The sequence below is a fragment of the Candoia aspera genome, chromosome 3 (genome assembly GCF_035149785.1).
Source record: "Candoia aspera isolate rCanAsp1 chromosome 3, rCanAsp1.hap2, whole genome shotgun sequence".
Taxonomy (NCBI): domain Eukaryota; kingdom Metazoa; phylum Chordata; class Lepidosauria; order Squamata; family Boidae; genus Candoia; species Candoia aspera.
In genome coordinates this window covers 138,713,029-138,733,747 of record NC_086155.1, presented here as the reverse complement: position 1 = coordinate 138,733,747, position 20,719 = coordinate 138,713,029, and the positions used below count along the sequence as shown (strand labels likewise).

At 41.2% G+C, this 20,719-nt stretch overlaps 2 protein-coding genes across 5 annotated transcripts in view; one reads left to right on the top strand and one right to left on the bottom strand.

Annotated features, from left to right (window-relative positions):
- Nucleotides 1-20,719, bottom strand: part of PPP1R3G (protein phosphatase 1 regulatory subunit 3G) — a 1,059,979-nt gene that overhangs the window by 112,484 nt on the left and 926,776 nt on the right. The window lies entirely within an intron of this gene.
- Nucleotides 14,939-20,719, top strand: part of RREB1 (ras responsive element binding protein 1) — a 151,835-nt gene continuing 146,054 nt past the window's right edge. The window contains exons 1-2 of one of the 4 annotated variants that reach the window (XM_063298866.1): nt 14,939-14,986; nt 15,741-15,794. The gene's annotated coding sequence lies outside the window, so the exon portion shown is untranslated. Of the gene's footprint in view, nt 14,987-15,232; nt 15,403-15,477; nt 15,795-20,719 lie in introns of those variants that run through there. The other 3 variants (XM_063298867.1, XM_063298865.1, XM_063298868.1) reach the window with 3 other exon arrangements.

Genomic DNA, 20,719 nt, shown 5'->3' with positions numbered 1-20,719 from the left:
AATGTTACTGTTTCATTTATTCTGTAATTCTTTGTGTATGTGTGTTGTTATAATCCTTCAGGACTGGGGCACTTTATAAATACTGTATACAAAGAAACAAACAAATAAATGTCACTATTAGCCGTTGGGTAGACCTTGTCATTGCTAATTGTGAAAACAGGAAGCCTGATTTCTGGAGGTTGTGTTTGCACAACATGCAAACTCATGGCTAACTGACCCATGTTTTATTGACTTCACCTAGTAATCTAGATTTGGCAACATACTGAACCATAACTAATCATACTACCTGAGGGTTTCATGGCTCCAAACTTCTCTGTTCCTAGCTTAGATCTACACAATTTGTGATTCAGTAAAATGGTGTGTCTGAAAACAGCAAAGCAAGGATTACAGGTATCTGATACAAGTCGGTGACATCAGATGCATCTTTGTAAGAATGATAATTATGTAATTTGCATCTGTTGTGTTTTACAACTCATTCAAATTACATTATCTGTGTCATTTGTGGAATAACATCACGATACATGTGAGATTGCTTGCCCCTTTCTCCTCCTCTGAATGGCCCCAACATGAATGGTGATCAGCAAGCATCATAATTGTATTGCATGTCCAATACTGCATAAATAGGAGACATATACATTATTTATTTGTTATATCTTTCTCCTTTATTTCTTCAATTACAGCTCTACCAGGCAGCATCCTATCTAAATACTGTCCAGATTCAGACTTGTTTACTGCTAACCAAATGCACTTAGATCATGGTGTAAGACAGTGCCAAATAATATTCTTGAGCTGGTGGGCCCATTTAAAGTGGGGAGCAATGCAGGGGGGAGGAGGTCTGATCACCCCAAATCACTTTCCCCACATTTTCTTTTACAAAACAAACAAGCAGCTTAAAAGCTCTGTTACGTGCATTTACACATACAGTAACCACAAACTCCTACCCCCAGTCCTTCCAGGTGAGGACCTGTTGCATTGCAAGAACAGGAAGGATAAAACAAGGGTGGCGAGAGAAACGCACACAAGCAGCATAAAACAATAAGTATGCTGCATGGCAATATCTAAGGTAGCCATCGAGTTTAACAGACACTTCCTGTTTCCTGACTTCCTCTTAAGTCCTCCCGGGAGGCCCATGGATGCAGTCTGGTTGGCCAATCAGATGTAGGGAACTATTTCTGTGGATCTGTCTGCTCTATGCTTATTCTAGAGAATAGATTCTGTTGTCAGCTGTTGTCTATGGTAACACACTCAGAGCTATTAGTTTGGACTGTACAGTTTTGGACTATATATAAAAAGTATCTTCTCCCAGCTCTTGACACCTGTGGCTGATAGATTTGAATCATTTTTACTAAAATGTGTTTGGATTGTGTTGCGTTTGATGAAGATGAAGACCTAAGTATGGAATACAAGATTATATATATCCTGTAAACCTTAGGAATTGGAATCTGTACCATCTCAAACATCACATATACTGTAGATACACTCTGGACATTTGTTGGTAGAGAGGGTAGAAACAACAATGCAAAAATAAATTTCAGGCATATCAAAAACTGGTTGCTTTGTGGCTATGTAGCTTTTTAAAACGAGAATAGCAGATTGAATAGTAGACTGTTAGAATATTAGATTGTTCTGCAATGTTATGAAGTTATGATCTAGGAAGAAGTAATTACATATATGAATTTGATTTTGAAACAAAGATTAATATTTTTAGAGGCACATGTTTTTGAACAATATACCTACTCCATGGAAATTGGCAGCTGGACAATGGAAATGGATTCTCCATGCCCTTATTAATGCCAAAAGGTTAGTTCTTCAACACTGGAAAGACAATATGGCCTCAATTGCCCAGTGAATTGAAGACTTGATGTGAGTTGTGCCCTACAAATGAGTTGCCTATAGATATAGATTATGTGCAATTGTTATAAAATATGGTTTATCTTTTATTGAAACTGTTATGTAAAAAAATTATATATGCACACACAGACTTTATATGCATGAGAAACCTTTATAATGACAATTCATCTTGTAATTGCAGTTTCTCCCTCTTGTTATTTTTTTCTGTTGTTTTATTAAAGAAAATAAGAATAATAGATTGTTAAAGTATCATGCTATAAATAATTTCAACAGAAAAGATTCCTTCTCCCATGTAAATGATAAACAATATGAACATATTTAATATTTATTAAATATGGAATATCTACACCTACTTTTTCAAACAGCTTTCATTTTATTTCCACGTCACTTCTTTGCACATGTCTTTTGATTTACTTATGTGCTAAGAAGAAGAAAAGACAAATCCTGCCTTGCTTTAAGCCATTATTAAGCAAACCCCATTATGGCTTATCCCCTTTCCACTTTTTTGGTTCAGCAATTTGCAGCCATTGGGTCAAGATAACAGCAATTGCAAGGACTCAAAGAGGAAAATGCTTGCTTGCCCTCAGAGTAAACTCATTCTAATACTTTTTAATAAAATGATTTGTATTTTGTCAATCCTTCTATATACAGTTACAATATGGTATTTCCTACATAAATTTATTTTGCATGATTACTCCCAGGCCCATATTGTTTCCGAACTACAGTATATAAAAGCTGGAGGGGGGAGGAACTCAACATACCCAATGCTCCCAAGACATCATAATACTTTTTGTTTGCAATTGCCACTCCTTTTCCTACTTTTCATTTGGTATGTAATCTGGTGCTTCAAGGATCATTACGTGCTTAACTCCACCATGCTGACAGAGCAGCTGAACATGCAGAAAACTGAGAACCCACCCTCTGAACTTGCTCTTCTATTTCTGCTGTTAAGAAACCTTGATCACAAGCGCTGATTAGCAGAAAACAAACCACTGCTGACCTGCTGGTCCATACGCAAGATGAAACTGGACCTACCCTGCTCTCCGTTTTTGGACATTCCTTAACCTGCCATGGATTCTTAGGACCCTAGAAAAGACTTGCAGGCCAAACTATATATAAATTGCTACTGAGATGCCTCAAATTTGCTTAGGCACCTGCCTGAGTTGATGTTGTTTTAATGCATAAAGTGTACGTTTGTGAATTCCAACAGTGGTTTGAATTCACACATTGGGCTAAGTCATAATGTGATTTGTTTTTTTGCTTAGCCTGATGTGTGAACTCAGCTATTGTGATTTCTAAACCATGGTGAATGTCTGAACATGTTGGGTTAGCCCAGACACTGTAGATTAGTTTAAAAAAAAAACCCTCTTTAAGGAAACCATGACCTAATATATTGCAAATAAAGCCATTACCTAATAAAAAGACTGCACTTATCATATGTGTTTTGTGTGTGTATGTATGTATGTGTATGTTTGTGTGTGTATATATATATAGAGAGAGAGAGAGAGAGTAAGTGTGTGTCTACCTAGCTACCTTCTTTTAACAGGTACAGGTGCTTTTGTTTCTCTCATGTAGCCATTAGTTGGAGTTAGGACAGAATCCTCAGATGTATTTTTTGCTTGCATTCTTAATCAGGCTTGGAATTCAGGTTTCCAGGGGTGAAAGGCTATTGCTACTCCTAATTCATCCTGTAATTCACATCATTAAAACTCCCCCCCCCCCGAAATTCTTCCCCAGATTTGAGTGGAAAGGAATGCATCTGCTGTCATTTATGGCATTTATTGCTAACTTCAATTGAGAAAATAATGTTATTAAAAATGATTCTATGGTTCATATTAAATTGCAAGAAAGAATGGACCATGATGTAACACACAGACTTTTTTGGTCAGGCTATGAGTTCTGAGAAGAAAGAAAAATAAATCAGAAATTGAATACATCTCTGCATCACCATTTTTGTTTTGTCTGTCCTTGCTGGAATATCCTTGTGGATAAAATTATTTCACAGACAACCCATTATTTGCAACACAGTTTATGCCATGATACAGGCATCCCTAAGCCATAATAGCATCATCATTTTTTTCCCCTGGTGCAGCAAACTTTTCAAATATTTATTTTTATCCTGCCCTTCCTCCTAGGAATATATTGGTACAACATGCATCAGTGGTGGGAGACAGGTATATCTCCATCTCCATCTCCTGCTTCCAAGCACCTCAGAGGTATGTGAGAATAAGACGAGCCTTGGCCTGATCCTACAGGGCTATTCTTCCGTACATGATTATCTCACTTCCTAATTCCATTCTGTAATAACCTAATCATTGGCTCTATGTCACCCAGTGAGCTTGATGGTTCAATGAGGATCACAGCTATGGTTAAAGTTTGATATGCTGAAAAATACCATTACTTCTCACAGATTTTGGATGGCTTTTCAGACCTATTTATTTGTTGCTTGCTTTTATATTCAACTTACCTTCAGAAACTAAAGGTGGCATGAGGCAATTCCCTTCCCATGTTACCCTGCCAGTCTGTGAATAAGGAAGGTTAGCTGAGAGATGATGATGACTGAGTGGGATCTAAGCTTATGTCTCTCCAGTCTTTAACCATTATGTCATACAAGTTAAACTACAGAATTGTCAGCCCTTTGAAGTAGGCCAGGTCAAGAAACAAACACCATAGGAATTCCAGGAATACTACTTTATTGTTCTAGGGTATAGTAACAGAATTTTGAAAGCCTGTCTCTGTCCTACCTTATACTAAACAAAATCAAGGCTGGGTTGAGTTTCTTCCTCACACTTTCTTCTGTCTCTGGAATGTGCAATCTCTTGTCCAAGTCCCTCCTTCATTCCTCCCTTAACAGTCATATCTTTCCCAAGGTCAGCTCTAAATTCCTTGGAATATGCTACCTTCAAGAAGTAGCAATAGCTATCATTGTAGATCATTTGAAAGGGGACAAAATATATTTGCGGAGGGTTAAATTATTACTGGATATTAGTCTTCATATAGCTTCTATTCAGATGTGAGAGATTCCTTTTTATATATACTGTATATAATTCTTATTAAAGAAATCTTTTTACAACGTTAAAAGATGAACTCAAAGAATTTAGCCATTTCTGCAAGCTCTATCATCTTCACGGCCAACTCCTCCATTGTGGGAATTTCTCTATTCTTCTATCTTTGTGCATATAATAACCTCACTGCCATTACTATATATAAAACCAATTGTCCATGAGTCTTTTCTAATTGACTATCCATAAGTCCTAGTAAGAAATGTTTTGGTTTCATCTGAATGTTGATCAAATGTGGGAGATTCCTAAATGACCTGACTGGCCATAAGATGACACAGAATGCTAGACTAGATGGGCCCTTGGCCATCTTCAGGAGGGTTTTTCTTACATTCTGAACCATCAGAAATGTCAGATTCTAATATCTGGATGGATAGATAGGTATAGACAGACAGACAGGTGGAGATTCATTTAGATATTAAATAAAAACACTAATCAAAATTTCACTTACGTTACTCACTCCTCAGGTCTACCACTATAGATTTACCAGCCTGGAACTTGGTCAAATATGATAAAAGAGATTTCATGAGAGCAGGGAGGCAATAATGAAAAACTAAGCCGAGTTTTGGGTATGTTAGTAAGATATATTGGGGGAAAGTTATACACACACACACACACACACACAAGTTGCACTTACTAAGCCTGTGCAGCATTTGGATTCAGTTCCCAAAGGGTGCTTCACACAAGAGATCAGGAATGTAGCACCTCATTGCAACTCTTTAAAGCTGCATCTTTTATTGGAATTGTACCAGACAGATGCTAGGTTCACACTCCTGTGGGCTGGATATATCTTTGGAATTGCATATGAAGATTGCATACAAAAGATGGAGCAAAAGATCTGTGCACCTGGCTGTTACTTTTATATATAAGCCAAAGTCCTGGGCATGCTTTAGCTGTGGATCTCCATCCTGCACAGGTATGCTGCCCAGGAACAAGGGTCCCGCTGAATGTTTATATTTTGATAGTACCCTGTTAGTGTTTCCAATTTTTTTTAGAAGCCACTTGTTCCTTTCCTTAAGGAAGAATTTCTAATATATATTGTTATAAATATGTAATGGTAAAATAATAAAAAGAATGTGTAGAATCAATTGACCTGAAATTAATCCTGTGGAGCCTGAAACACCGAGATAAGGCAAGCATCCTTTTCTCCCATTGTGAAATGGCAAAACAGAGACCAATCTGCTTGTCCAAAACATAATTATTTGCTATTTTTTAATGGCTTGTGGCTACACAAATGTACTTGCTTACCATTTGGTAAAAGGAACAAAAAAGTTCCAAGCTGGGTGGAGTTAAAAAACTGAGTGGAAGTCTACAGTGAGGTGAAAATTATTTCTAAGATGATGTGGCTAGAACTGTTGTCTTCTTTGCTGCACGGGATAAAAACTAAATCAGGTAAAGATGCTTACCACTCACCCAACCCATGTCTATGGTTTAAATAATGGGCCTGTCAACTTCCCTGCCTGGAAGTCATCGTTATTCACCTGAAATGAATATGCAGGTAGCTAAAGGCAAGGCTATACTTGTGAGGAGTCATTAACATCCACCACTCCCTCTTTTCTCCTATTTTCCTTCCCACAGGGTGCAGGTAGTGCAGGACGGCAACATTCTTCCCACAAAAGGTCTAAAGATCAGATAAAGGTAGACTCAGTGAGGCAGATGAAAAGGAAGCAGTTCTTCTTTTCTTCCAAACTCGTCCATCTGGAAACAGATACCGTTGAGGCACACAGAGAGAAAGTTGGATTGATCCAATGATAATTAGACCGATGTTCAAGCCCACTCTTTACAAGTGAATGTTTCTGGGCTAATTACTGTTTCTCAGCCCAACCAATCTCACTGGGTTGCTTGGGAGAGAAAAAGAAGGCAGAGAAGAGATGAGTCCACGAAGAAGAAAGGAACTTATTATGACAGAAGAACTATAGAAGGACAATGTATTAAGCACACACATCCTCTCTACAATTGTGCATCCGTGTTCACATTCATACCATACAGCTGAGGACATATACCTGATGAAATGGGCTGTAGTTCACATAATATACCAGCTAGCCTTTATCATATGATTTTAAAGCTACTTTTGCTGTCGTGGACTAAAACAATTACTGTATATTCTGGAAGCCATTTTATTTTCAGGCTTTACTAAACACAGAAGTTCCACCTGGCTTGTAGTCATAGACCACTCCCCTACAAAGTTAATCTAATCATTTTGAAAGACCATCTACCTAGTAGCCACTCCTCTTTTTTTCTGTTAGTGGATTCAGATGTCCTGATTAATAACACATTCACATAATGATAACGTTATCAGTAGGGGACTGTCTTTCACTGAAAACTATTGTTCTCTGAAGATGAGGTGATAACCACTGATTGCCTTCTTGTGAAATGTTGAGATGACCTAATTAATTCAGGGCCATCCCTTCCTTGTTTGAGGATGAGGCAAATACTGGGTGGTGGTACTGAGAAAGTGATGCCAAGTTTCTGAAGGACAGCATCCTATGGCTCTCCCCTTGGCTCTCCCCTATAGAAGCTTCAGAAGATGCTGGCTCACCACAGATGTTGAAGCAGAACTTATTGCCAGCCCAGTCGGCTTTTTTACTTGAAATGTGTACCAATCTTGTATTCTACTGCAGGTAATAGTGGGTATCATCTAACATCTACCCAGTCAGGTGACTAACACGTGACTTAAATACTAATACTATACATATATCCTTATCTCCTCCTCCTCCTCATTATTATCCCAAATCAATATACTGCAGGATGAAGACCTCTTCATTGAAGCTCGTGGAGTGGAATCTATCACATTGTGCAGGTTGTTAGATAGATGTTTTTCAGTTTCCCAACCTAGGGCTGAAAGATAGTGACTAGCTCAAAGTCATCCAGCCAGCTTCTATTCCTAAGGGAGGACTAGAACCTGGGTCTCCCCACTCCTTGCCCAGGACCTTAACCAGTATGCCCACCACACTGGTTGTCGTCCGTCTATATATCTATACCTGTACTTATGGATGTATAACCCTAGATAGGGGCATGTTTAATTGAAATCTGTCATTTGAATTATTATAAATATATTTATCATTTATATTTTACAAAAATAGATATTTCAATAGGAAACCTATATTTAAAAGACAAGTGGCAAAATATATTTTAATATTCATTTTTTATTTTTAAATATTTATTAAATTAAATTAACTATGCAAATGTAAAATATATTTGTAATGTTTGGAAACTGTTGGGATGGGAACGAAGTCCCAGAGAAAAAAAACAATTCTGTAGCAATAGAATTAAATGCATTTTTCTCCCAAGTGTTATACTAAGTGAAGGTGCGAGGGAATAGTGAACACATGAGAATTGTTGCCCATTCCACTGTGCTCTCTTCCTCCCTCCCTTTCTTGCTGACTGATTATAGGTGTGTCTGTTTCTAATGTCTAAATGTTGAATTGGCTTCCTAAGCCATAAATACTTATTCACACAGTAGCGGGTTGCATATGTATATAGCCATTTGTGAAGATTTTGTGTTATCTTATGCCAAAAAGATGGCTGTGAAAGGTTAGGAGGTTAGAAGGTAGAGTGAATTTAGAAGTGATCCCATGCACATTTGATTCAACATGAAGTTTCAATGGGACTCGCTCTTTGGGAAGCGTGCTTCAACATGAAAGCAAGTGTTCAATTTTAGAGAGAGAGACTACCTTTAAATATTCTTTTCCAAATGCTCTTTTACAGTCATCCCCCAGAACTAAATAGGCTCAGCTATAAAAAATGTGTGTCCTTGGTTTTATGAGCTCACTAATTAAAACTGGCTAAAGCTTTTGCTGATGAATCTGTCAGTTAAGTCAATTAAATCTTGCTGCAATTTCTAGAGCTATTTGCATGGATTTATGTAGATTTATAGGTGTTTCCATCCATGGTTTAGGGCAGGTAACAAAAGCAATAGCGCCATCTCAGGAAAACAGGACAAAACTTACCATATTGTTAAAATAGCCCAATTGTTTAAATTCTGCTTTCTTTCCTGATTAAAACTGAGCCTGAAGTCTAAAAGTTTGGTTTTCATATGCTTCCAAAACATGAAGGGCTTTGTTGGATTATACTGGTTCATCTTGTATGGAATCCTTCTTCCAATTAATGACAAATCAATGGCTGGGTTCTACAGATTATGCTGAGGAGCTGTGATTTTTTAACCATAATTTAATGCATACGTTAAGTTCTGTTTACACAATAAGCTAAAACCAAGCAAATCACATTATGGCTCAGTGCAATGTGTGAATTTCAGCCAGTGTAAAGAAGTATACATTGAGGATGTTATAATGCTTAATTACTCAAAAATCACTCTCATTTTTTTTTCCTGGATGGTAAATTGAAAGTTTACAATGTTGTTACTTGTTTTCTCATCTGGTTGAGATCCATGTTTGGTCAATGGTCATTTGGGGATAGTATCTACTCCCTAATGGCCATGTTGATGTCCACCTTCTCCAGCTGCTACATGGATACGCCCCACCCCCACGCTCCCTATCATTCTCACTTATCTTTTTTTCTAAGCAAGTAAACACTTAACAAAACCATGCATGTTCTAAGAATATGTGTGGAACAGAGATTCTCCAGAAAATAAACATGATACTGAAAACTGAAGCTTTGAAGTATGCTAGCTTCCCATTTGTCATTTAATTAACCAATTTCAAAAAATATTAAAAAGTCAGATGGAGATGAGGAAGAGGCCAGTTTTGATGACTGTCCATGATTAAAGGGGTAGGTATGAATGTATAGTAGAAGTCCATGATTAAAGGGGTAGGTATGAATGTATAGTAGAAGTCTTAGTATCAGCCTTACTGTGGGTCTCTGATGTTGAGAGAACATTCAGGGCTTCTTAACAGCCAAGCTAAAGTATTATTCACCATTCTTTGAGGAGCATAAAATTGCACCAACATATAGTAAAACTTGCTGCCCCACTGGCAATCTCTATCCTGCCACAGGCACACTGCTGCCATTGGTACTGTACTTATTTATGGTGTACAGGATACTTTAAGGACAAGAATAGGTAGATTCCTCTAGCTCTGTTTCCCTCCCCTCTTATCAAACTTCACTAGCCAGTGGGAAAACATTGACTAGTCACACAGCAGGATGGAGATGGGGAAGAGGCCAGTTTTGATGACTGCTAGACCAGTGGATTTAACTGTCAGAAATTGCTCTGGTTATGTGTGTCTTGTGCAGATATGTTTAGAAGGACCTTCAGCTGGAATAGCACACTGCTAGAATAGTGCTAAACCCACATCCAAGAGCAACCTGAACAACAGGCGACAGGCATAAGAAGAGGTATATGGTGAACCAGGAGAGAGAGAGAGAGAGGGAGAGGGAGAGGGAGAGGGAGAGGGAGAGGGAGAGAGGGAGAGAGAGAGAGAGAGAGAGAGAGAGAGAGAGAGAGAGAGAGAGAGAGAGGCCTCCTTCTCTTATTACACTTTGTAGTTCTCCACGCTGCTACCACTAGTCAGCTGTTGTTGAGGCTGATCCAAATCTCTGAGCTTGGGGACCTAGTGGAAAGATGAAAAGAGCCAGGTTGGAAAGAATCAGGCTCTGCAGTGCCCAAAGCATGATGGCTGTGAAAGACAGTATGTAAGGAATGGAAGGAAGGGAGCATGTCTGCACCAACTTAAGATGCCCAATAAATGTTGACCCGGCCCTCAGACTGTGGCACGGACTGAATGCCAGTGAAATGGATCAGATTGCACCCAGGGCAGAATAGCCATGGTTTCTCATGCTTAAAGGCAAAAGTACTGCTTTAACCCCAGAGCAGCGAAGGACAACTTTTAAACAGCCTCAGGTATGGGTTGAAGATGAGATGAAGGCAATCTTTTGAAGTCATGGCATTAAGAAGAATTTGGGTGCAAGTGGAGAAAGGCCCTCAATCTTGCCTGTATGAACCCAAGTTAATTCAGTAGATCAGTTTTCACCAAATAATTCAGAGTTATGCCTGGCTGAAGATTTGTATATCTGCTGGCTTAGCTTCCCTGTAGCAGTTCCACAACTGAGAGAACTCCTTATGGTTGGCATTCATGTGATTCCTTCCCTACAGGCATTTTAGAAGGCCTTAGAAACCCATTATTTGATTAGTCCTTTCCCAAAGAGAACTGGGAGCTGTGTAATCCAACTTTTCTTATGTATGTATTGCTGTATATCTTCTTTGTAACATATTATTGTTCATTTGTTTTCTGTACATCATCTTGGCAAGGCTTTTAATAGATGGTTTACGAATACCTTACGTAAACATCTAATAAATATACCATCTATTAGTCAGCTTTGCAGACTCCACTAGCTCAGTAATCTAAGAAGACATTTTAAAACAAGGACTGTCAAATCAGATACCGTTAACTCTTTATTTACTTGCTAGATTTGTATCCCACCTTTATTTTGTACAGCTTAAGGTGGTGTACATAATGCCGCCGCCTTATTTTCCCACCAAAACCACCTTGTGAGGTTGTTGTGCTGAGAGAGAGTGGCCCAAAGTCACCCAGCCACTCTCTGTGCCTACGGGAGGACCAAAACTCCCGTATCTACCTCTGTGCCTTTGACTAAGGAACTCTACAAAACTTTGGGAAGAGCTGCACTATATCATAACATACAAGATGGCCTACCCAGACCCTGACTTCCAACTGTCTCCTACTGGGAATGAAGAGCTAATGATAAAGATACAAGCTTCTAGATGAGAAAAGCTTTCCTTTTCCACAGACTCCCCGCCCCCTGACTTTTCTGAAGAAATCAGGTGGGGACAGAAGGTTAGAAGAGGAGAATCTTGGAACTCAATGGCTGAGCTTGGTTTCCTAAGAAGAAATAAAGGAGAAGGGGGAAGAACAAGGCACCCCAGTTAGAGGTGTCACCTTTCTCTGCCTGGCATTTTCCAGTTTTGCCTTTTCCTCTCCCTGGTACAGCTTGGAACCTGAAGTTTCTATCCCAGCATCTGCAGAAAGAGCTTAAGTGGCAAAAGAAAACTAAACATGCCAAGTCCCCATCATTCTCTGCCTTTGAGGTTCCTTTTCTTTCTTTTAAAGGAGGTTGAATCGAAGTTGGCAGCTGATTTACTGAGGACAGTCCTGTTTCAAGAACTGTCAGGGGACAGCCCTCTACCTGAAGGCCTCCTCTGTCTGAAAGGTTCTCCAAATCTAGTAGGAAGATAAAAACCCTAACTAGGGAGAGCAAGGCCCTCAAGTTACCCATTAACAGTGAGGCACACAGTTAGCAGGACATAGTCTTCTGCACTATGGTGAGGGATGTTGTACTTTGTCTTTCTGTTTAATTCATAGTAATCGTTTCTAAATTTAAGTCATTAGTATTACAAGTACATTTTATGCAAATGTATTCATTTTTCGTGGAGCTTTTTCATTCTTTTGGCAATGCCACTGAATCAATCACTCTGAGCTACAGTGTGGGGACTAAGTTACCAAGATTTTCTCAGTCCCTAACAAGAAATAGGATAGTAGCCTTTCCATGGTTCATCAAATGTTGCTGTCTCTACTTCCTGGTCCAATCGGAAGAGACACCAGCATCAAGAGGCACATGGACAAATGACAGTGCTTTATACTGAGACAGTCTGTTGGTCACTGGGTAACCTGATAGCTAAGATCAATAATTGCAAGAGTCTGAACTTAAGGCCTTCTCTCCTATAGGTGAACTATAGATTCTCTCCCTGTTCTTTCCCAGGGTCTGAGTACCACTACTTTACTCAAGAATGTAACAGAAATAGCAACTTCCCTTTTCTGAATGCTAATCCTTTCTGAAACCACTCAGAGATGAACAAAATAGCAATAAACGCAGGAGGACCCAAAGAGCTGCAAAAGTTTAATCCCACCCACCCCAAAATTAGGAACCTCTCAAAGAACACAGGGAAAATTAAGTGTACTCAGGGGCTCCAAAATATTGATTTATGCTTGGCCTGGGTGTGTGTGTGTGAGGACAAATACATTGGAATGAGTGGACATTTGAGCACAAGCATTTTCTCGTCATGTTTTCTTCAGTTACTGTATGGAAGGCTTTGTACCAGGAATGGGTAATCTTCAGTCTGCAAGGCCTCTCCTTTCCAGATGTTCTCTGTGATCATCAGAAAAGGTAAAGGAAGGAGGAGCAAGCCTGACTCCATAGCAGCTGCATTCACAAGACACACTGAACCACCTTTTAGCAGAGTGCATGAATCCAGACAGTGTGGTTCAGTATATTCTACGAACTCCTACAAAATAGTTTAGGATACCATATGAACATGGCCCAACTGGATGAATGCAGGTTTGGCTGAGCCTGACAGTACGTAAGAGCCTGCGTCAATTGTGTAAGTACAGTATGTGTGGAAATTGTGTACAGGAATAGTGCATTTAATAGGGTTTCTGAATATGGCCATGTGATTCCAAGGCAGTGCAGTACAGTTGCATAGGGAACCCTCCTCCCAGCACACTCGCCTGGACACAATTTGATAATGGGGTCCAAAGAGAATCCTCCCACAGTTCTGTAAACTAGATTTATTAGTGTAACCCAAAGATGTTCTTCTGACTCCTGTTAAATACAGCAGTCTGGCATATGTTCATTTTAAAATTATTTTGCAAATCAAATGTCCTTCTCTACTGTAGGTGACATTACTGTATGCTATCTGTTGTAGTATCACCAATACATTCATTGAAAATTCGGTTTTCCCCATCAATTCAATTTTACCAATCTTCTGAGTTCCTGAAGGCATAATATTCCACTGTCCTGGGACAATGGATGCAAACTACCTGTCCCATAAATGAGAAAGCTCCTTTCATCCCTGGAATAGATCAAGGTTCAGCAGAGCCTCTCTACAGGAGAAAAGAAAGAAGCAGCTATTTTTTATTCTCCCCCCCCCCCCACCTTCACCCTGCTTCTCATGCTCTGGATGGTCTTCCAAACCCAGCAGAGCAACATCCATCTCCTTTCTGCAGGCCTCCATCAGTAACAAACCTGGATCCAAACCAGTATTTTTAATAGGAAGCTATTAAAGTATTAACTTGGGTACCAACATTTAGGGTACTAGCTGAACCAGAATTAAATACTTTTAAATCCCAAAACTACAGTAAAGGAATAAAAAGCATGTGCTTAAGGCTACAGTCTAAAAATGCTTACTTGGGAGCAGGTTCTGCACCCATCTGTGGAATTTACTTATGAGCAAACTTTTAAAAGGATCAGGCAGCAGGAAGTAACCAAAAAACCAAATTAAGGGGTACAGTGTATGCAAGTGCATTTGGACATAAGGCCTGCTGAAAAAGTTCTAAATAAATATGTTCAAAATTGAGATATACTGGCATGCAAACGGTATACTCAGGCATATAGGTTTGCAAGCAGCTAAGAAATTAATTAAATTGCAGATGATACCACGTAATTTGGAACCAAGATTTTCAATCACAGTTTGTTGAACATGGCAAAATACTCCCACTGGCACATCATGCTAAACCGTAACAAATGGGCTTCCACTTTATGCTATGCCCCAACCAACCAAATTATAGTTTCAAACCATGTGTTAACCAGGCAACCTGCTGCTCAAAAACTGACAAAATGAGCAGATTATTGAGATAAACTTTAAAAATAATTAAAATATCCTCTGCAAGACATCTTAGCATTTTCTGCCATTAGTTCTGCCTGCTAAAAAAGTAATTCTGGGCGAATAACAACTGAAGTAACATGGAGGAGCTTTCCCCCTGTCCGTTTGTCTGGACGGTGCAACTGATGAGAAGGACTCATGTGAGCCGCCCCGAGCTTCCGTATGGGTGCTTGCAAGCCTATTGCTAATTGCACCGACTTCTTGCTCCATCCACTGTAGGCTGGAGTACAGCCACAACATGGGGCTTCTTTGCCTTTCTGGTTAATTAGATGGGGGAGAAAGAGAGATGAATGCGTGGCACCTGGCTGACAATGGATTAAACTGCTAGAGACAGGGAGCGGGGCAGCCCGAGATCCCTTCAAAGGAGATACTGCACCGTCCGCATCCCTGACGCTTTATCAGTCGCTAACACCCAACTGCCTCTCTCGGCAGAGCAGCAGCGCTTCCTCCTTGCAAGTGGAAGTCTGTAATGGAGGGGAGCAGCCGTCGCCACCGCCGCCAGATGGTATGTTACCAGCAAGAGCCTTTCTAGTCTGCATACTTCCTCCTTCGTATCCCCACCATCATGCGAAGGAAGGGAACGGAAAAGTTATTTATTAATATATGCAACGCTGGAAGGGGGGCAGAGAAGAGGCTGAAGTTGTATCCTGATGGTTTGGCAAAGTGTCGCCCAAGTTGCTAAGTAGTACGCTTCCTGGCTCAAGACGACGGGTGGGGGGAGAGAAAGGAGGAGGAAGGAGAAAAGTTTTACTCACTTCTCTTCTTGGAGCAGGAGGAGGAGGTGGAGCCCCTCCCAGCCAAAGAGAAGGAGCGAGAGAGATAGGGATGCTACCGCTTGCAACCAACAAGCGAGCAGCAGCCTGGCTGAGTAACACGTCCCCTGGAGACTAGCAGGAGCAACACGTGATGTGTCTACTTAGGGTGAGAGGGGGAGAGCGGCTGAGAAGTGGGCAGGGGGGCGAGGAGGGGGGCGCATTCGGAGCGCAGCTGTAGAGCTGAAGGTCCATAACTTTGTCCATCTTCTTCCTTCGGGGGAAGAGGAAGAAGGGAACTTATCGTAGAGTTGATGAACTTTGCACATCCATAGAAACGCCATTTTGAATTTGATTCCTCTCTCTCCCCCCCTTCTCCCTCCGGAACAAACTTCGTTTTTCTCTCTTCGCTCTGTTCCCCCCCCCTTTTCCTTCCACCTTTTTTCTTCCCTCCCTCCATTATTTTTTTTTATAAACGAACCCACAACTCGATCGCACCATCGCCAGTCCAGCTTTCCATCATGGCTCAACCCAAGCAGCCCAGCCTGGAGCAAGTCAAATGTAAGTACGCGAGGCTGAGAGCGCAAGGTCAAATTTCTACCTGCGCCTAGAAAAGAAAAGGAAAGAAAGAAAAGTCTCGGGCGAAGCCGGTAATTTAAAAAGCTCGGCGGGGAATGTATTTGCTGGTTGATGAGACGGAGGTGGCGGGGGGTGGGGGGAGAAGTCGTGTAGGGAGCCTTGACCGTTTTGAGAATGACATGACTTTTTTCTTTTTTAAAATTTTTGCATCGTAGCTTTTTCCGGGAGGGAGGAGAGAAAAACTTCAGAAAAAGTTGTCTGGCAGCAGCGTCGATGATGCTGAGGAGTCCATGCAGCTCTTTCTGCCTTTCCACCCCATCCCCCGCTCCTCCTGGCCTCCCCCCGCGACTCTCCCCCCTTCTTCCGTGTTGCAAACTGTACCAACCAGCAACACCCGTTGCAGACTGTTGCCTGCAGGACCTGATGCTCATCCATATTAAACCGTCTGAGCTCAGGAATTCATCCAGATCATCTCTCTCGCCTCCCCTCCTACAGCAAAGTTTATTTTTAACCAGCGAAGTTGGAAGGGCCTGCGAGAAGCAGCATCTTTTAACCCAATTGGCCTCCGCTTGCGTCAAGCACATCCCTCCTCGTTGTTCGCGTCCCCCTTTCTCCAGTTGGTGAAGTTTTTATGATTTGTTGACAAAGATGATGGGGAGCGAGATGGCGTTTGGCTCCCCTCTTTTTAAGTGGAAGTGGAGTCGTCTTTTGCAAGGTAGAGCAGCGGACGGAGTGGGGGTGGTTGAAAGAGGGGGAGGAACCCGATTGGGGCTTTTGCTCTTCCTGGGCATCTGTTGCTGTTAACTTTTCCGCCTTGTTTGGGACGCTTGCTGGAAGCATCTGTGTTATGTGTATGTCTTTTTAATTCGCAGTTCGGTACTTCTCGTTCCCTTCGCTACCCTCCCCTCCACCCTCGGGCGGGGAAGTGGGAGGTAGGAGCTTTCACGGATCGCGGCAGTTTCTCTGGCTTTTTCCCTTGGCCTTGGGAAGGTGCCAGGCAGCATCCAGAGCCCTTTCTGGATTTCCCAGAAAGTTTTTTTTTGGGGGGGGGAAGAGGAAATAGGCGATCTCCTCCCCTTTTTCCGCGTGTGCTGTGTCAACTGGACATCTCTCTCTGGGTATGGATTACAGGAGGAAGCGCACACTCACGTTGTCACGAGTACAGGAAAGCGCCCGAATGTATCCGAAACTAGGAAAACGGGTCGCGCTTTCTTTCTGCGGGCTGTTTACAAAACGAGCGAAGTTACCATCTTAGTGGTCCAGATCTGTGGTTCCTTTCTCACTGTCTTTCAAGCCATCCCCGATGATCCCCCAAATGACTTTGAAGTCCCCCTCCAACTGCTACATCTACAACTAATTGCAAAAACTCTCCCCTCGCTCCTTCCCCCCCCCTCTTTCCGTACGTGTCGATGCAGACTAGTCGGGACTCGTCTCTTAGGAAGCTGCGACCTTAAACGTTGCTAAGAAGCGGGGGAAGGCTTTCCTCTCCCACGCCCCTTGTAGATAGGAATATTTCTCGCCCCCCCCCCCCACTTGACAGACAGGGATACAGTTCCTCCTTTCTTTGAGAGCTTAAGCGAAAGGTCGGCCTGATCCTTCGTTCTCTGCACCCCCGCCCTTCGCTCTCTCCAGTGTAAAGCAAACAAAGTGAGTCTGCAAAAGATGCGGGCTGCTTCGGGGCGCTTGATCCAACTTCGCCGCCGTTGGCTTCGCTGCTCCCTGCCCTTCACGAGGGGCGGCCGCGGAAAACGTGGTTGGTGCTCCTGCTGCTGTGGCTCTCATCAGTTCCTCGTCCGTTTCCAGCAGTTGTGCAACAGGCAAACGCATCTCGTTGCTGGGCAGAGGAGGCGAGTTGGAGATGCTGAAAACTTCGTAGAGGGAGGAGCCGGCGGCGGCGGCTGCTGTAGCGGCAGCCTGTTGATGGTGGAGGTGGATTGAACTTTGTCATGTCCGTTGATAAGTTTGCTCTGGCTCCCCCCTCCCTCGCTTCTGCGCTTGCTCTCTTTCCCACCCCCTCTTACCTCTGCGTTACACTATCTCTCCCTCTCTGAAGTGCTCTGCAATGCATCCTTGATAGGTTATGAAAGGGGAGGGCAGGCATTTCTCCTGGCTCAGCAGATTTTGCCCTCTGTGGCTCCTTGTTGCTCAGTTAGAAGATAGAACTGGAGGCCAGATCCTGGTGGGCAGTCCCTACTCTACACAACTGCACAGCACACTGTAGCACCAACACCAGAGAACAGGCTTCTGGAGGGGGAGGATGTCCGTTTAATAACCCACTGGCCTGTCAGATGTAGACTTTGCCACAAAGTCCTTGCTTGCATCTTTAAAAAAAATATGGGTGAGGAAAATGGTTGTGAGTGGACAAGGGAAGGAATAGATTAAAAGTGCATTTGCAGTAAATCTGGTACCTTTTTAGCATGGAGTAGGTGTACTATCTGACAAATTTGGCTCAGTTCTGTTTTTATGCTGCCCTACTCTGACTGCTTTGCCTTTTAGACAAGCTGAATTGCAGTGAATGTGGTTGTGTTCGTTCTATTGTGAATTTGAATTGCATCAGTGTGAATCGATGGGCAGGACCAGAATTATTTTCTGTTTGATTTTAAAACCAGCAGTCTGGATTCCTTGGTGGCATTTTTGGTAACTAATTAAAGTCTTCTGCTGATAGCAGTTGCTCAGCCAATTTTAAAGGTTTTGGCAGTGAGATGGCCATTAACATTTGAGAAATTCTGGTGGAGTTTGGAAAAAGCTAATAATGATCCCCTTTTCCATACATCAGTGTATGTTGTGTGCATATACAAGAGAAAGAGAGGGAGGTATGTAGTGACTCACAATCACACAAGCCATATTTGTTTTAGAGTTTTATTTTCCTTTTGAAGGCTTAGGGGTATAGTCTTCTCTTGGTGTGTGTATATAATGCCCATTAGCATTAACGGGTGTTATGTACATCCCTGAGAGAAAAGACCCTTTTGTGTGTTAGAAACTCAGAAACAGCATGGCTCCATCATCCAATCAATCAAGTTACCACAACATTTCTTTTCATCCTTTGCTTTAAGATGTACCTAATGGTTTTATTTGTTTCAGCGCAATTGGCCTGAAGTTGATGTTTTGTGTCTGTCTGTCTGTCTCATGGTAGTTCCAACAATATATTTAAGCAGCTAAAAAAAAAAGTTTTGCATATCTTTTTGCTTAGAAAAATAATTCATTTCATTTCAGTTACTTGTAATTTCTATGAACTTTGTAATATTCAGTTGATTTCACCATTTATTTTAACTCTTATGATTTCTATTTTAATGCAACATTTCAGGATCAGAATATTCCTGATTATAAAGCTTTTGGTTTTGCTCTCTAAAAATTAATTAGTTTGAGTAAGTTTAATGTAGCTTGATTCTTACTCATCTTGAGGAGGAGATGCTTCCATCCCTGCACTGTTACATCACTTCTTTTGCCTTTTGAGGGCCAAGAATTCCTTGAAGTAAAACTTCTAGATGCAAAAACCAAAAGTCCTCCTTGCATAGTTAGTGGCTTTGATAAACTTGCTTTGGCCTGGGGCAGAAGGTATGTTTGAAAACTCCCTCCAACTTTTTCAGGAGCTTTATGTGTTTTCATCACTTACCTGATAAGCTTACATTCCAATATTTCCTTTTCCATTGTTGAAGTTATGTTACTTAATCTATTTGTCTGACTGCATCATGTTTTTTTTTCCTTTAGTACAAATTGATCTTTATACTGGTCACAGCTAGTGAAAACTGGGTATCATTGCTGAATCTCTCAGGTTATACTTATTATCCCTTGTGAAAGTAGGTGGTGTATAGAAGGTCATAGGATAAGTGTTGCTAAGCAGCTAAACAGAAAGATGCTAAAATTAACCCAACTGCATCTATCAGGGATTCACTCTCTTGCTTCTTTTTGTCAATGAAATGCAATTGTCCAACATTTTAATTAATTTTATTCTTTAAGTATACATCTGCTGGAGAAGCTAACAAAACATAACCCAACATTTGATATTGGAAGGTCATTTAGGAATCTGAAATGGAAATTCACTTCCTTGCTTAAAAACTTGCAATGGTATGGCACACTTTAAACAAAGCCTTTATAAAAGAAAAATCTTACAGAAACTTGGCATCATGATCCTAATGGTAGAAGACTGGTGAGTGAACACCATTTTTCTGCCCAGGCTCTGTTGCCTCAGAGTGGGGCCAGAACCCAAAGTGGGTGGGGAGACTGTTTCTGTCTTAACCTTTTATTCCCCACCTCCCACCCCCACCCTTAGCAGACTGCTGGAGAGGAAAAAATTCCACTCTTGATCTTGCATAAGATTTCTGAAGGGCTCTGTATGGGCCTGCTAGGGAAGGTTACCCACTCCAGCCCCAGAAGGTGGTTAGGACAGAAGTCTTCAGTGAAACTGTCTGCCAAGGATCTGTATGTGAGATTGCTGCCCTAATTACTAGTAACTTTGATGCAAACTGCAACTGAACATGCTTCCACACATGTATAATTTTGGAACAACAGTGATCACTTACCAGAAAAGTTTAAAAATGTCTTTGCTTGGGAACTTGGTGTTTTCTGAATTTTTTAAAATAACAGTTAAAACAGTAAATCACATCTTAAGAAATTTCTTGATTTTTTTTTTTTCTGTCCTCTATCCTCCTCGTAGTGACTCATGTGAGTTAAAGCACAGGTGGAATATAATATTTCTTCCTCAATCAAGAGTAAGATTGTGGAGAAAGCAAAACATGGGCAGCACAGTTGGAATATTTATGTCTAACTTCAGTTGAATCTTACAGGTTCTTCCCATTCTCTCATATGACTTAAGTCTGTTCTTTTGTAATGCTTGAACTATAGTATTCAAACTAAGGAAAAATATTTGGTTTTCCTAATTCTTTTGCTTTTACCCAATTGGTTCATAG